At 33.2% G+C, this 16,307-nt stretch overlaps 2 pseudogenes; both read right to left on the bottom strand.

Annotated features, from left to right (window-relative positions):
* Positions 1 to 771, bottom strand: part of LOC103609708 — a 7,960-nt pseudogene extending 7,189 nt beyond the window's left edge.
* A 4,550-nt stretch (positions 772 to 5,321) lies between these two features.
* Positions 5,322 to 6,282, bottom strand: LOC103609707 (annotated as a pseudogene).
* Positions 6,283 to 16,307: the final 10,025 nt, after the last annotated feature.

The following is a 16,307-nucleotide window of genomic DNA, read 5'->3' as shown; positions in this document are numbered from 1 at the left end:
GTAGAGTGGGAGGATAATTCCTTGGAAAATAGTGATGGCAGTCAGTAGGGAAGCGCTGGTGTAGAAGGCTTTCCAAAGTCCGCCAGTGGAAAGCATCTTGTAGGTAGTAGTGACTATGAAAACATAGGAGGCAGGGATGGTCAGGAGGCTACAAGCCCCACTGAATGCAGAAATGACTAAACATATCATCTGGCTGAAACACGGCAAAGCGGGATACAGAGAGGATGGCAGAGTACTCACAGCCAAACTGATCTATGATGTTAGATGCAAAATAGGATAGTTCCAAAAGAGAGTATGTGAGTATCGAGGAACAGAGCCTACCCCATATGGAAGTTTCAGCCAACAGGAAAGCACAGAGCTTAGGAGACATAGCAATTGTGTAGACATGGGGTTGCAAACAGCCACAAACTAGTCATACGCCATCACTGTTAACATTTCTGTAATCATAGAGGTGCAGCCAAAGAAAAATTCTAACATGCATCCTTTGAAGAAGATACATCTGTTTTGTTCATCTAATTTCTAGCTGTTTGGGTGTGAATATATCGGAATGACAAATAAACAATAAGGGTAAATGGCTTAGGAAAAAGTACATGGGTGTATGAAGTTTAGGATTAGTCTTTACTTCTACAATTATGCTCAAGTTCCCCACCAGAGTGACTGCGTAGATGTCCAAGACCACCAGGAACACAGGCGTCTGGTGGTGCAGATAATCGGGAAACCCTACTGAGTAAACATGACCAAAGAGCTCTGGTTTCTCTCTTCCAATCCCATGGCTCTTGATTTAGAAAGAAAAGAAAGGAAAATTGAGGAGCAGAACTGGAGAGTGTGGGGTGGTAGGAGCTCAGGAGAGACTCATTTCAACTAGTAAAGACAAAAATGTAGTCAGTTTACATTCAAAGTGTTCTGCTTCATTTGGATCCTTACTTGACAGCTTACTAACATTTTGATTATGGGCAATAAGCTTTATCCTCCCATACTTTTGTTTTCTTATCTTGAAAATTTAGAAAAGATTCTGGTACTAAATATTATTATTTCTGATAATTTACCTTTTAATATATGTACTACTTGAAGCATTAAATGCTCCAAGAGAAAATATAACTATATGAGAAGAAAATCACAACACAAAATCAGAAAGCAATTGAACATAACATAGTGGCCAGGTTATCATGGGAGAAAAGGCATGGAGAAGATTACATATTTTTAATACATAAAGAACGGCATAATAATAAATTCCTTTGGGAAAATGTACAATTTAGCAGACATTCACAATTTTGCATTGGCATATTTAATTTTTATCTATTCTACGTACATCCTGTTGTTAAATACTCATAGAACATCTAAACAAAAATTTCAATGATCACTAAGTTCTCACTCACCATATGGTCATTTATATACCACAGAATACTCAATGATGTAAAACTGTCTCGAGGAGGTATTTTGGAGATATTCTTAATTAAGTGTTTTACATTAATTATCTTCTGCTGGTCATGCAGTCTGTTTGTTGTGCGTGTTGTTTTAACAGAAATAAACCACCAATTATTTATCAGCTATTATAAACCACAAATAATATAGGACTCAAAAAAGGGATAACTCACAGAAAAGCAGCCAAAACACATTTTTACACAACAAACTTAGGTTTGGTGGCCAAGGATGACTGAAATAATACGTGCAATTGAAAAATATGAGCTCTTTGTTTTTGTAAATCGACAGGAGTCTGAATACTAGAAATTGCACATGATTAATCCCACCTCTAAAATAAACAAAGAAACTGGTTCTAGATATGGATTCGAGACCTAATAATTATGATGTTGCCATTTTGGGTGCAATTGAAAAATATGAGCTCTTTGTTTTTGTAAATCGACAGGAGTCTGAATACTAGAAATTGCACATGATTAATCCCACCTCTAAAACAAACAAAGAAACTGGTTCTAGATATGGATTCGAGACCTAATAATTATGATGTTGCCATTTTGAACATATCTATAAACTGTAGCACATTAGACTTGTTTGTGACAAGCAGGAGCCTACCATCAAATCTACCATGACTAATCCCAGACACAGAGCACCAGCTCTGTGATCACACACCTCATGGCATAGTAGATTTGGTTGACCTTTGGGTGGACTTGATTTATTTAGTCACATGTGCAGACAATAAAAAAAGCATGTCTCGCATTCAATAATTTATATTACTTTTGTTGATCACAACCATGCAGGGTAAGAATTTTGAGATATGATCTGCTACTAATGCAAGGCACCTAGATGAAACCATTATATCAGCAATAGTTCTAGAACATGGTATGGGGAAAAATCCCTGGTAATGTTAGATCATGCTCTGCCTAATAGAAACAAAGAGACCTTTTTTGAGGTGTCTAAACCAAGATTCAGGCAAGACTTGGCACCGGGAAAATGCAGAGAATTCCTATCGATTTTCACATGTCTTGTGTTTAGTCTTCAGTATCAATATTTCTATTCTCTATTCCTTACATTAAAGCTCCTGTCCCCACATCTAATGACACCTATTCAATCTCTGTCATTGAAATAAACCACAACACTACCATCATAGTCTTCCTTATTTCAAAATTTTTCTTAGGATGTCCTTTATTAGTACTGACTTTTCTTATAATTTTCAGGTGCTAATTGATATAGTTCTACTTCTGGAGTTCGTGCTGATTTACTCTCTTTCACAATACAGACTTTGAAATGTTTTAAGATGTCTTATGTAGTCCTCTTGCTTTTTCCTATCTTTATTGTTTTTATATGTTTGTTTAATTTACTCTTTCACACAGGTTACTAAATATGTCAGAGGGTCTACTCAATCTTCTTGGTATAACACGTTTAGCTTCCTTTAATTTTCTTTAAAGTTATATAAGGTTGTATTTGCATGGAAATATTATTTATGTGAATGTTATAGTGATTATGTGGTGTGATGCTGTCACTCATGATGCTAATAGTTTTGTTAAAATGCTGTATGAAATAACTAAATTTGCATGTCAGTTGCTGAACTATTATCAGGTTTTTAACCATGGCTGTTCTAAGTTTTTTTTTCATGTTTCATTTACGTTTGGGTTCTTTCTCTAAAATGTGTGCAATCAAATTACAAAAAAAAGATTTTAAGTACTCTTAAATAAACTGTTCCAATAAGTTTAACATCAGTGGACTAAACTAAAATATCCAGAACTCCAGTGGAAAAACAGATGAGCTATGGAAATTGCTAATAATGATCAAAAAGAAAAGAAATTCATTACATGAGATTGAATAACTAATGAAGATAATGTTTCCATGACTTTTACTTAAAACATTGTTGGATCTTTACTTAAATGTTTTATTTTCATTATTTCAGGAAACTTTTCCTCTTAAACTATTTGTTCTGTAGAGAAATTTGGAAAAATATACTTTGATCAACAAAAAGTATTTTTTTCATATCTGAAATCACAATATAATACTATATTTATTGAAGGGCTGTGATATACATGATGAAAATACCAGACAATCTATAAGTAAAATATGAAATTAATAAGAGATTTTGTTACAGTTGCTGAAAATAAAAAACATAAAATTATGTTATATTAGAATCTAAAAACACGCATTGTACAATAGACATGAAAAAAAGCATTTAAAATTCCAAGCTCTTGGTGATATATTTAATAAAATATTTGCAAGAACTTTACAGTAAAAATATGATAAAACTTTTATTTTAAAATTTTTGGTAAATCCAAATAAACAGAAAGAGTAAGCTTAAGATTTAGAGTACCTGGTAATATAAATTGGCTGTTTCTTTCAAGTATATCTTTATATTGACTGCAATTCTACCCCGAATCCCAAAAGAGATTATGCTAAAATTTGTTTGGTAAGGTAAAGGTACAAAAATATCACATCACCCTGCAAGGAAAATAACAGGTGTTCAGGAGTTGCTCTATTGGATATCAAAGATTTTTTCTTATAGGTGCTTCTGGTTATAAAACCAATATAATCATACATAGAGCCTTTACATTGACCCATACATACATGACCACATACTTTATGAAAAATATAAAAATGTAGATAAGTGTATAAGTAGATAAGTTTTCAATAAATATTGTTTTGACAAATATACATTCAGAAGTTAAAATATAAAATAGGCCTCTTTCCATACCACAGAAAAAATCCATTCCTTGGTCATGGAAATGAATATAAAAATCAATGTAAAAAGACAAAGTAAAATCTAGAATACAAAATAAAAGTGAATACACTATAAAAGACAGAACATTATACAGAATTTGGGACAATATATCGCATAAATTATGGGACTATCTTTTATTGTTTTGAAGTAGAGAAATGTTACTTAAATAAGATATTAAAAACTTTTCAATATATAAAGGGACAATTTTTAAAAATTGTGTTTCAGTAAAAAATAGAAAATCTATGCACCTAAAATAAACAATCAGAAAAATAAAATAAAATAAAATACACAACCAGTTGAGTGTGTAGAGAAATCACCATCTGGGAGGAAATTCAATACATCTAGGACATAATGGAATGTATGCTATAAGATTTAATTTACATGAACTACAGAGAAAAAATAAAATTTATATTCTCATAACCTATACTAATGGGTTGCAGCTGAAAAAAATTAAATGTTCTTAATAACACAATCTCCACAATGGATTTTATTGCTAGTGAGGAAGGGCAGATATAGTGAATAGAAAACTGCTTAAAAGTAATTTGTAAGGTGCTGATAATGTTCGGTCTTTTCTCTCCTGGTGAAAGTATCATAGACATTTATTGTTCACAAATACTTATGTAATTTGTTGTCACATTTCATGATTAGAGAGGGAAAGAGAAAAAGTGAGAGAAAGGAAGGGAAGAGTACAAATAGGGGTAAAATATTTACATGTTCCAAGGATTCAAATATGGACAGCTTTAAAAGACCAATATTTAGCCTAGCAGTTTCTGGGAGAAATAGAAAAGATTTTTCATCCGTTTTTTAGTTTCCCTACAGGTGATTTTGAAAGCATTGAGGGATTTATACATATAGGGGTAAAATATTTACATGTTCCCAGGATTCAAATATGGACAGCTTTAAAAGATCAATATTTAGCCTAGTAGTTTCTGGGAGAAATATAAAAGATTTTTCATCCGTTTTTTAGTTTCCCTACAGGTGATTTTGAAAGCATTGAGGGATTTAATAATTATGGGTGTATATAAACTACTTTTCTGGATAAATGTTATACCATTATTTGAAGAAAAAAATAAGAACCATCAATGCAATATATGAAGCACCTTTTCAAAAATATCTGAGGATGTATGTACATCTGTAGGTATGTGTATGTGTACATGTGTGATTACACTGAGTGAGAAAGCAATTTGGCGTGAATTAACTGCCTGACAGTCTCCTTCACATCCTTATTTCTAAGGCTGTAGATAAGAGGACTTAGCATAGGGATCACAAGGGAGTGAAACACAGTGGCTACTTTAATTAAGAGCCATGAGCTCTTAGATTTGGGCACACAATAGAGAACAAAGAGAGTCCCATGGAAAATGGTGATGGCAGTCAGGTGGGAGGCACAGGTGGAGAAGGCTTTCCGATGTCCACCTGTGGAAGGCATCTTAATGATAGTGACAACTATGAAGACATAGGAGGTTAAGATGACCAGGAGGCTACAAGCCTCATACAGTGTGGAAACGACTAACACCATCATCTGGCTGAGAGTGTGTCAGAGCAGGACACAGAGAGTAAGGCAGAGAACTCACAGCAAAATTGATTTATGGTAGATCCACAGTAGGAGAGTTTCAAAAGAAAATATGTGAGTGTCGTGGAACATAGTACACCATATGTAAGTTCCAGCTACAAGCAAAGCACAGCGTTTACAAGATATAGCCACTGTGTAGAGCAGGGGGTTACAAACAGCCACAAACCGGTCATAGGCCATCACTGCTAACATATTTGCTTCTGTAATCACAAATGTGCCAGCAAAGAAAAATTTGAAGGAGATAGTTTTGTCTTTCACAACTAAGATTTCTAGTTGTTTGGGTGTAAACACACTGGAATAAAAAATATCCAAAAAGGAGAGATGGGTGAGGAAAATGTACAGGGGTGTCTAAAGTTTGGGATTGGTATTTGTGACCACAATCATACCCAGGTTCCCCACCATGGTGACAGCATAGATGGCCAAGAACACCAGGAAGAGGAGCAGCTCGAAGGTTGGAAACTCTGAGAAGACCAAAAGGACAAAAGTGGCTCCAGCACTCTCATTTCCCTCATTCAGTTTCATCATTCCTGTTGGAGGAAATCAGAGAGTTCATTGTGAGAAGCCGGATATAACAGTGTCAATAGGAATGAGGGAACAGAGATGACTCCCAATGAGAAACCATCACCGTTTGATGTACAAAATATGTACCCATGTTTAATTTTTGGCCTTTCTGTGCCTCATTTCAACCTCTCTTTGGACACTTAATACTTGAACATGGAATATTCCCTTTACCAATCCATGATTCCTCTCCTCATCTATAGCACAGGTAATGTGCCTTTCACATAAAGGTCTTCTACACGTTATATAAATATATGTACATACTAAACGCTTACAATATTTCTCCCCCTTACTAAAGACTAATATGCCAGTATTTAATACTTTTAGACAGCGATGTGAAAACAGTAGTGGTGAGGTTTCTCAGTTAGACTGGACCTGAGCTGTCACCCTCAGGTCTGTATGACTATTATAAAGTGTTAGCATTTCTAGGAATGTCCCATAGGAAATAGGAAGTGGTGCAAACCGAGAAGAAAGAGTGAAAACATTTTTAGAAGCATGGTAAAAATGGCTTCCATTACCAATTCCCTTCTAACTTTTTCTTCTGTCATAGAAAAAAATTTCCGCAAGACTCTGACCATCAAAAGAAAAAGTTTACTTTTCAATTTTTTTTCTTGTTTTTCTTGTCTCCCTCAGATTTGCCTTTATCTCAGGTTTCAATGGTAAGAAAGGAAGTTTGAGCAAAAAGAGATTTTCAAAATGCGCTTCCATCTTTATTCCTACCCCAACACCCATTACTCAGCCAGATAACTCTGGGTCTTTGGTCAGCCTGCCTTCTCCCACCCTGCAAGTCTCATGTTGCTAAGATTTTATTTTAGTGTCATTTTCATATCCCTACACATTTTTCAAGATAACCTCCTAACAAAACACCTGAATTCTAAACACTTCTGTCTAGATTTCCACAGTATCTAATATCACTGCACGTCCACACTCCTCACTGATCCTCTCTCTATTTCACTCACACCAGCATTTTTGAGATTTTATGCATAAAACATGATTTTTATAGCATAACAACTTCAACAAAATATCTCTTCTAACTAGAACGACCTCCTTCTCCACCAAATTCTGGCACTATTACCTTTTAAAGTCAAATTCCAGGAAGCACTTTTCCTGAAATCTTTGTGGATTCATCCAGATTTCAGTGATACTGCTTTGAGTTGGTTCCACCTCCATGAATTTAAAATCACAATTAATATACAATGTCTGGCCTATTTATCTAAAGCTTTATAAGTTTTTTAATCTTCCCTAAGAGATTTTTAAAAGTTGAGAACAAATAGTGAATATTATTTTCATATTCACTAATCTGACCAAACATCATTAAAGTAAATAAAGGAGGCTGTAAAACAAATCCACATTGTTTCTTAACAATGTAGGAAATAGAGTTCAATACCTGATGTTCTTATTCTCAAATTAATTAATTGTATACAACTGCAGTGCAGCTGTCCTCACACAGGAGTCTCTATGCCAAAAATATTAGATTTCTGTTTTCAGAGTTTTCTATATCAAAATTAAAATATAACACTCAGATTAAGAACTCAGCAGAAGCTAGAGATTATTTATGGATTTATTTACTGAAGGCCTCTGTGATTCAAAAAATAAAATTTTTGAACATTATTTTTCAAAAATGGAACTTTTTATAAAAAAAGTTCTAGTTTATAATTAGGCTACAGAAGTTTCATTCAAAGAATATGCAAAAAATGATTCCAATGAATGACATATTTTTTTCCTTGGGGAAAAAAGATATAGGAAGCATGGAGAGCCTCTAAAGTGTGAGTCAGATTTGGAAACTAATTTTAAGTAAAGGGTGTGTAATAATAAGCAAAACCTTGGAAACTATACAAATACAGGGAAACTAAGAAATAGGCTCCTGAATGATCTATGGGTCCAAGAAGAAATTAAACAGGAAATCAAAAAAAAAATTCTTGAAACTAATAAAAATAAAAAATACATCATACCGAAACCTGTGGTATACTGCAAAAGCAGTACTAATAGGCACATTTATTGCAACAAATGCTTACATCGAAAGAATGGAAAGACGTAAAATAAATGACCTAATGCTACACCTCAAAGAACTTTGAAAACAACAATCCAGTCCTAAAGGTAGAAGATGGAAAGAAATAATAATGATCAGAACAGAACTAAATGAACTGGAGACCCAAAAAATTATAGAAAAGATGAATGAAACAAAAAGTTGGTTTTTCCAGAGGATAAATAAAATAGGCAAACCATTAGGTAGGTTAACAAAAAAAAAAAAAAAAAAAAAAACCAAAAAACAAACAAACAAAAAAACCAAAAGTGATGACCCAAGTAACAAAAATCAGAAATGAAAGGGGAGAAATTACAACAAATACAACAGAAATACAAAGAATCATTAGAGACTATTATAAACAACTTCATGACAACAAATATGAGCATCTGGAAGATATTCATAAGTTTCTGGATAAATAGAAACTACCCAGACTGAACAAAGAAGAGACAGAAAACCTGAACAGACCAATAACAAGCAACGAGATTGAAGTGGTAATAGGCAATCTTCCAACTAAGAAAATTCCAGGTCTGGATGGCTTTATAGCTGAATTCTATCAAACCTTTAAAGAGAAATTAATACCAACTCTCCTCAAACTATTCCAAAAAATTGAAACAGAAAGCATTCTCACAAACTCATTCTCTGATAACAAAACCAGGTAAAGACACAACAAAAAAAAAGAAAGAAAGAAAGAAAGGAAGGAAGGAAGGAAGGAAGGAAGGAAGGAAGGAAGTCCCTATTTGCAGATGACATTATATTACATATAGAAAAACCTAAAGACTCTATCAAAAATCTCCTAGAGCTGGTTAATAATTTCAGTAATGTTGCAGGATACAAAATAAATCCCCCAAATCAGTTGCATTTATATTCTCCAATAATGAGCTAACAAAAGGAGAAACCAAGAAAGTAAGCCCAGTTACAACAGTCACCAAAAAAATAAAATACCTAGGAATCAATTTAACCAAGGTGAAAGATCCCTAGTATGAGAACTACAAACCACTACTGAAAGAAACTAAAGAAGACACAAAAAGATGGAAAGACATTACATGTACTCGTATTGGAAAAAGTAACATTGTGAAAATGTCTATACAACTCAAAGCGATCAACAAATTCAATGCAAACCCCATCAAAATACCAACAACATCTATATTCATCAACGATATTGGCCTGTCATTTTCTTTTTTGTTGTATCATTGTCTGGTTTTGCTATCAGAGTAATGTCTGCCTTATATAATGAGTTTGGAGAGTAGCCTCTGTTTCAATTTTTTGGAATAGCTTGTAGAGAATTAATATTAATGCTTCTTTAAAGATGTGGTAGAATTCTGCAATGAAGCTATCCAGTCTTGGGAATTTCTTAGTTGAGAGAATGCTGATAACAGCTTCAATCTCTTTAATTGTTATTCTCTGTTGAGATTTTCTTTGCCTTCTTGGCTCAGTCAGAGTAATGTGTGAGTGTCCAAAAATGTATCCATTTCATCCAGATTTTCAAATTTGTTGATGCATAGTCATTTATAGTAGTCTCTAATGATTCCTTGTATTTCTGAAGTATTGGTAATAATATAACCTTTTTTATTTCTAATTTTTATTATTTGTGTCTTCTCTCCTTTTTTTAGTTAGTCTTGCTAATGGTATGTCAATTTTATTTATCTTTTCAAAAAAACATCTTTTTGTTTCATTGATCTGTTGTATCATTTTTGGGGTTTCTATTTTATTTAGTTCTGCTCTGATCTTAAATATTTCTTTCCATAGAATACAACAACAGATATATAAAATTATATACCATGATAAAGTGGGATTCATCTCAGGGATGCAAGGTTGATTCAACATATGCAAATCAATAAATGTGATGCACAACTTCAATAAAATCACACACAAAACCATAAGATTATCTCTATAGATGCCGAAAAAGCATTTGACAAAATTCAACATTTGTTCATGATAAAGACTCTCTTAAAATTGGGTATAGGAGGAAAGTATCTCAACGCAATAGAAGCCATTTGTGACAAGGCCACCACCAGCATCATTCTGAATGGGGAAAAACTGAAGGCTTTTCCTTTAAGAACAGGAAGTAGACAAGGATGCCCACTCTCAAAACTCCTAATCAACATAGTGTTGGAAGTACTAGCCAGAGCAGTCAGAGAAGAGAAGGAAATAAAGGACATCTGGATTGGAAAAGATGAAGTCAAACTGTCCCTGTTTTTGGATTATATGATCCTTTACATTGAACAGCCTAAAGCCTCTACAAACAAACAAACAAACAAACAAAACACTTAGAGTTGATAAATGATTTCAGCAAAGTTGCAGGATACAAAATCAACACACAAAAATCAGTAGCATTTCTATACTCCAACAATGAACATGCAGAAAGAGAAATCAAGAAAGCTAGCCAATTTACAATAGATACCAAAAAAATAAAATACTTAGGATAAAGTTAACCAAAGATGTGAAAAATCTCTATGAAGGGAACTACGAACCACTGTTGAGAGAAATCAAAGAGGACACAAGAAGGTGGAAGATATCCGACGATCTTAGACTGGAATAATTAACATTGTGAAAAATGTCCATATTACCCAAAATGATCTACAGGTTCATTGCAATTCCCATCCAAATTCCAATGGCATTTTTCTCAGAAATGGAAAAAACTATCCTACCATTTATATGGAATAACACATTTACATTTAAAATGATGACATCAAAAATGTAAATGACACACCCAAAAAAAAAAAAAAAGAAGGAAAAGAGTTAGATTTTCATTATATATGTAATAGAAAAACTATTGGACAATGCTAAGGTGAGAAATGAAATAAATTAATTTTGTATTTTATAATATCATACTAGACAATCTATGATTAATGACTTATGTAAGATTAATAAAGGAAGAATATATACATTGTATTAACTGTTAAAGACCAACTTAATGGCAATGATGTCTCAGACAGCAAACATCTTGAAGAAGCAGATTGATTTTGCAAATAGAAATAAGATGACTTATTGACAAATGTTTGTGAGGGGCTACAGAATGATAAATATCATTTCCCCCTTTGTTTAAACTACTAAGTAGATAAGGATATCAATTACTGATAAAATGAAGACTGGTAGGAGGGATAAGTTTATTGTGAAAATGGGTATTCAGAAAGTACCTTTTATTAATCTTGGTCTTTGCATCACGGAGTAATGAGACAAGCATTGTTAGAAGTAAATTGAACTTTTCCTTGATATTCAATATTATTTCAACACCTTTCAAACATATTACATTGGTACTCAAAAAATGAGTGACATGTAGATAGGAGTAATATTTTCAGCATCTGTTTACTTAAAGTCAGACAATATTTTTCATATTGTAAACTCCAAGGTGCTCATTTGACTTTCAATAAAGTTTTAAGGTGGAACAAAAAGTTGTGTTTCATAGAACTTTCTGAGTCAAAAGAGTTGGTTATGAAGACTTGAGTATGGATCCAGGAAAAGGAAACATCAACTGTTTTTATAGTACTTTTATGAATGATAATTTAAAGCTAAGCCATAACAGAAGTCCCATTTTTTTAATAAGTCTCTCTATATAGACAACTTCTTAATCCTGATTTGCATAGTGTCCAGACACATGAAGTGAATCAAAATGCATTATATCAAAAACAAAACAAAAGAAAACAAAAAATCCTGTTCCACTTAATATTTATTTTATATAATTATTTATTGATGTACATGATACTTAGAGCTTTGAATATTCCATAAAATATAATTATATTTGAACAAGAAAGACATAAAGCAAAATCAGAAAAGCTTTAAGTAGATCATAGTAGTCACATAATCGTGAGTGAAGCAGCCTTGGGAAAATTACATAATTTTAATATAGAGAGAACAACATAATAGTAAATTCCTCTGGAAAAATTTATATCTTGTCAGACATTCATAATTTAGTATTGATATGTTGATTTTTTACCTAATCTAGGTATATCCTATGCATCTACTTTAAAGGATCTGTAGGTGGTCTAATAAAAATTAGATTATTCCACTGATCACTGTTTTCACCCACAATATGGTCATTCATAAACCACAAAATGCTCTACTGTCCAATGAGGAAGTATTTTGTAGATATTCCTAAATGTTTCCTATTAATCATCTTCTGCTGGTTCTGCAGTCTATTTGTTGTGCACATTGTATTGAACAGAAATAAATAGTTATTTATCAATGATTATAAACCACAAAATAAAATACTAAAAAAAGTAATATCTCATGTAAAAGCAGCCAAAAACACATTTTTTATGTAGCAAACATTGATTTGGTGGCCCAGGATAAATGCAAGAATGTGGAAAATTGAAAAATTTTTAACTTTTTGTTTTTGTAAATCAGTAAGGCTCTGAATATTAAAAATTTCACACAACTAAGCCTATAAACAAAAAGACTCCGAATAGAAATGGATTTAGAGACCCAACAGATACTATGTTGCCATTTTGAACACATCTATGAATTGGCACTGCATTAGCCTTGTCTGTAACAAGCAGCAGCCTACCATCAAATCCACCACTACTAATGCCAAGCACAGAGCATCGGCTGTGTGATCACACATCCCATGACTTAGCAAATTGGGTGGAACTTTTGTGAACTTCATGTATTTAGTCACATGTGTAGACCAAATTTAAAAAAATAAAAAATGTTTTCTGTTAATTCAGAAACTTAGAATTCTTTTATTGGGTCATAACCATGTAGGTTAAGAATTTTGAGATACACTTGCCTGAAAACTGCAAGGCAAGTAGATTAATTCATTACATCAGTGAAGGTTTCTAGAGCTTGCATTGGAGAAAGAATGCCTGGAATTGTAAATCTTGCTCTGCCTAAGAGAAACTAAGTGTCCTTTCTGTAAAACTCTACCAAAATTAAGACAGGATTTGCTGCCAATGATGCAGGGAATTGCTGACAATATTTTTAAAAAATCATTCACACTTATTATTATTATTTTTTCAAATTGAAGCATGATTGATTATACATAATTTGGGGGATACAACATTGACTACCATCACCTGTGTATAACATGCATTAATCACATCGATATTATTAGCATGTTCATTATTACAAATACAATTTCTCTTTATGCCCCTTACCCAATCTCTCCCTACCCCTAGTCCCTCCACCCTCCCAACTCTAATAAATATAGATTTTTTCTCTCCTTTTGAAAGATCAATGGATTATTGTATTTTGTTTCTGTCTTTCTTTGTTTCTTTCTTTGTTTCTTTCACTCTTCTCTCTCTCTCGCTCTCTCCTTTTTTCCTTCTTTCTTAGGAACCACTTATGAGTGAGAACATGTGTTATTTCTCCTTGTGTGTCTGTCTGACTTCATTTAACATAATTTTCTCAAGCTCACCCATGTTGCTGCAAATGGTAGAATTTTATTCTTTTATATGACTGAGTAGTATTCCATAGTGTATATACACCACAATTTCCTTATCCAGCCATCCGTTGATGGACATTTAGGTTGGTTCTGTATCTTGTGTAAATAGAGCTGTGATGAGTGCTGGAGTGCAGATATCCCTTCAAAATGATGATTTCCATTTTTTGGGTACATACCCAGTAGTGGGATTGCTGGATCATATGGTAGTTCTATCTGAAATTGTTTCAGAAACCCCAATACTGTTTTCCATAATCCCTGTGCTATTTTCCTGTCCCACCAACAGTGTAGGGTAGTTCCTCTTTCCCCTCATTCTTGCCAACATTTGTTATTCTTGGTCTTTTTTTAAAAGGCCAGTCTAATTGGAGTGAAATGATATCTCAGTGTGGTTTTAATGTTCATTTCCCTGTTGATTAGTCATGTGGAGCATTTTTCATGTGTCTCTTGGCCATTTGTATTTCTTCCTTTGAAAAGTGTCTATTCAGCTCTGTTGCCCACTTTTTAGATTATTTGACTTTTTGCTGTGAAGTTGTTTGAATTCCTTATCTATTCTGTATATTAAAACATTTTCAGATGTATAGTTTGAGAATATTTTTGAGAATATTTTCTCCCATTCTGTAGGTTGTCTTTCTGCTCTGTTTGATTGTTTCCTTTGCTGTGCAGAAGCTTTTCAGTTTGCTATAATCGATTTGTTTATTTTTTTTTTCTTTTGTTTCTTGTGCTTTGTGGATCTTATTCTTTTTGCCTAGTCCTATTTTCTGAAGAGTTTCCCCTATGTTTTCTTTTAGTAACTTTATGATTTTGGGTCTTATACTTAAGTCTTTAATCCATTTTGAGTTGATTTTGCTATGCGGCGAGAGGTGCAGGTCTAGTTTCATTCTTCTGCATATAGATATCCAATTTTCCTAACACCATTTATTGAAGAGGTAGTCTTTTGCCAAGTGTATATTTTTGTTGTTTTTGTCAAATATCAGTTAGCTGTAAGTATGTGGATTGATTTCTGATTCTCCATTTTGTTCCATTGGTCTGAGGGTCTATTTTTATGCCAGTACTATTGCTGTTTTCATTACAATAGCTTTGTAGTATAATTTTAAGTTGGGTAGTGTTATCCCTTAGGCTTTATTTTTTTTATTATTTTTCTAATTAATTTTTTGCTCAGGATTGCTTTGGCTATGCAGGGTCTTTTATTGTTCCATAGGAAAATTAGGATTTTTTTTTTTTTTTTCTGTTTCTGAGGAGAATGTCATTGGTATTTTGATGGGGATTGCATTGAATCTGTAGAATGTTTTGGATAATATGGACATTTTCACAATGTGAATTCCTCCAATCCAAGCATGGAGAGTCTATTCACCTTTTTGTGTCCTCTTTAATTTCTTCCAGTAGTGTTTTGTATTTCTCATTTTAGTGATCTTCATCTCCTTGGTTAAATTGATTCTTAGCTATTTTAGTTTTTTGATGCCCATGGTAAATTGGTTTGCTTTCTTGATTTCTTTTCCTGCTAGATCATTATTGGAGTATATCATTCACATGTCTAACATTTAGCCATCATTATCAATATTTCTATTCTCCATTTCTTACATTAAATCTCCTCTTCTCATGCCCAAAGCATCCTCTTCAAACCCTCCCATTTAAACAAACCACAGCACTAACTATCACAGTGAGTTCTATATTTAACCATTTATCTTAGGATGTCTACTATTAATATTGACTTTTCTTATAAATTTCAGGTTATAATACATAAATTCATTTCTGGTGTTCTTAAAAAAATAAAAATAAAAAAAATCTACTGTCTTTCACAACATAGCTTTTGAAATATTTGAAGATGCCTTGCCTAGTCCTCTGGCTTTTTCCTTGGACACCATCTTTAATGTTCTTGTTTGTTTCATTTACTTTCTGACATTGGTTACTAAATATCTCAGAGAATCTACCTAATATTCTTCATATAACATTATCAGCTTTCTAAGTTAATATCAGTACTAAGAACTGGACCCACCCTCCCAGGGAAATCTCTCCAGGCCAAGAGGGAATAAATTCAAGAAAGTGTTTTTTCTTGCCAAATAACTTATACCTTAGAACTTGTCATTAATAATTTGTACTGATTCAGGACAATTCACTACCATGTCAAACTTTGTCCAAGGTTTTCTAATAAACCACAGACCCCATGTTTAGGCACTTACAATGTTTAGACACAGACGAGGATTGAGACTTTATTATTACTTTCATGCCCTGCTTCTTTCTTTTCTGATTTCCTATTGCTATCTCCAGAACCTTTCATTCTAATTGGATGGACCCTTGACCATACTTCTTGCCTTAATACAGGACTCTGTGTCTTCCTAGAATACTTTCGCTGTAACTTCAGTTTCCATAGATGTTACTGATGACCTGTGATCCTTCCAGTTTTCTATGTCCCATTGTGATTTGGGCAACGTGTCAAACCTTTATTAAATATTCTTTCATTTCAACTACTGCAGAGTACCCACACTGTGTTACACATATGCTTTATATTTAATAAATACCGGGAGTCATAACAACCTAGAAATTTGCAGAATCACTTACATGTGCTCCTTCCTTTCCTATCGCAGAATAATTTTGAGTTAAACGTCCACATGTATATTTA

This window comes from Galeopterus variegatus, unplaced genomic scaffold (genome assembly GCF_000696425.1).
Source record: "Galeopterus variegatus unplaced genomic scaffold, G_variegatus-3.0.2 Scaffold9975, whole genome shotgun sequence".
NCBI lineage: Eukaryota > Metazoa > Chordata > Mammalia > Dermoptera > Cynocephalidae > Galeopterus > Galeopterus variegatus.
Note: the sequence above shows the minus strand (reverse complement) of the source record. Positions and strands in the feature narration are given on the sequence as shown.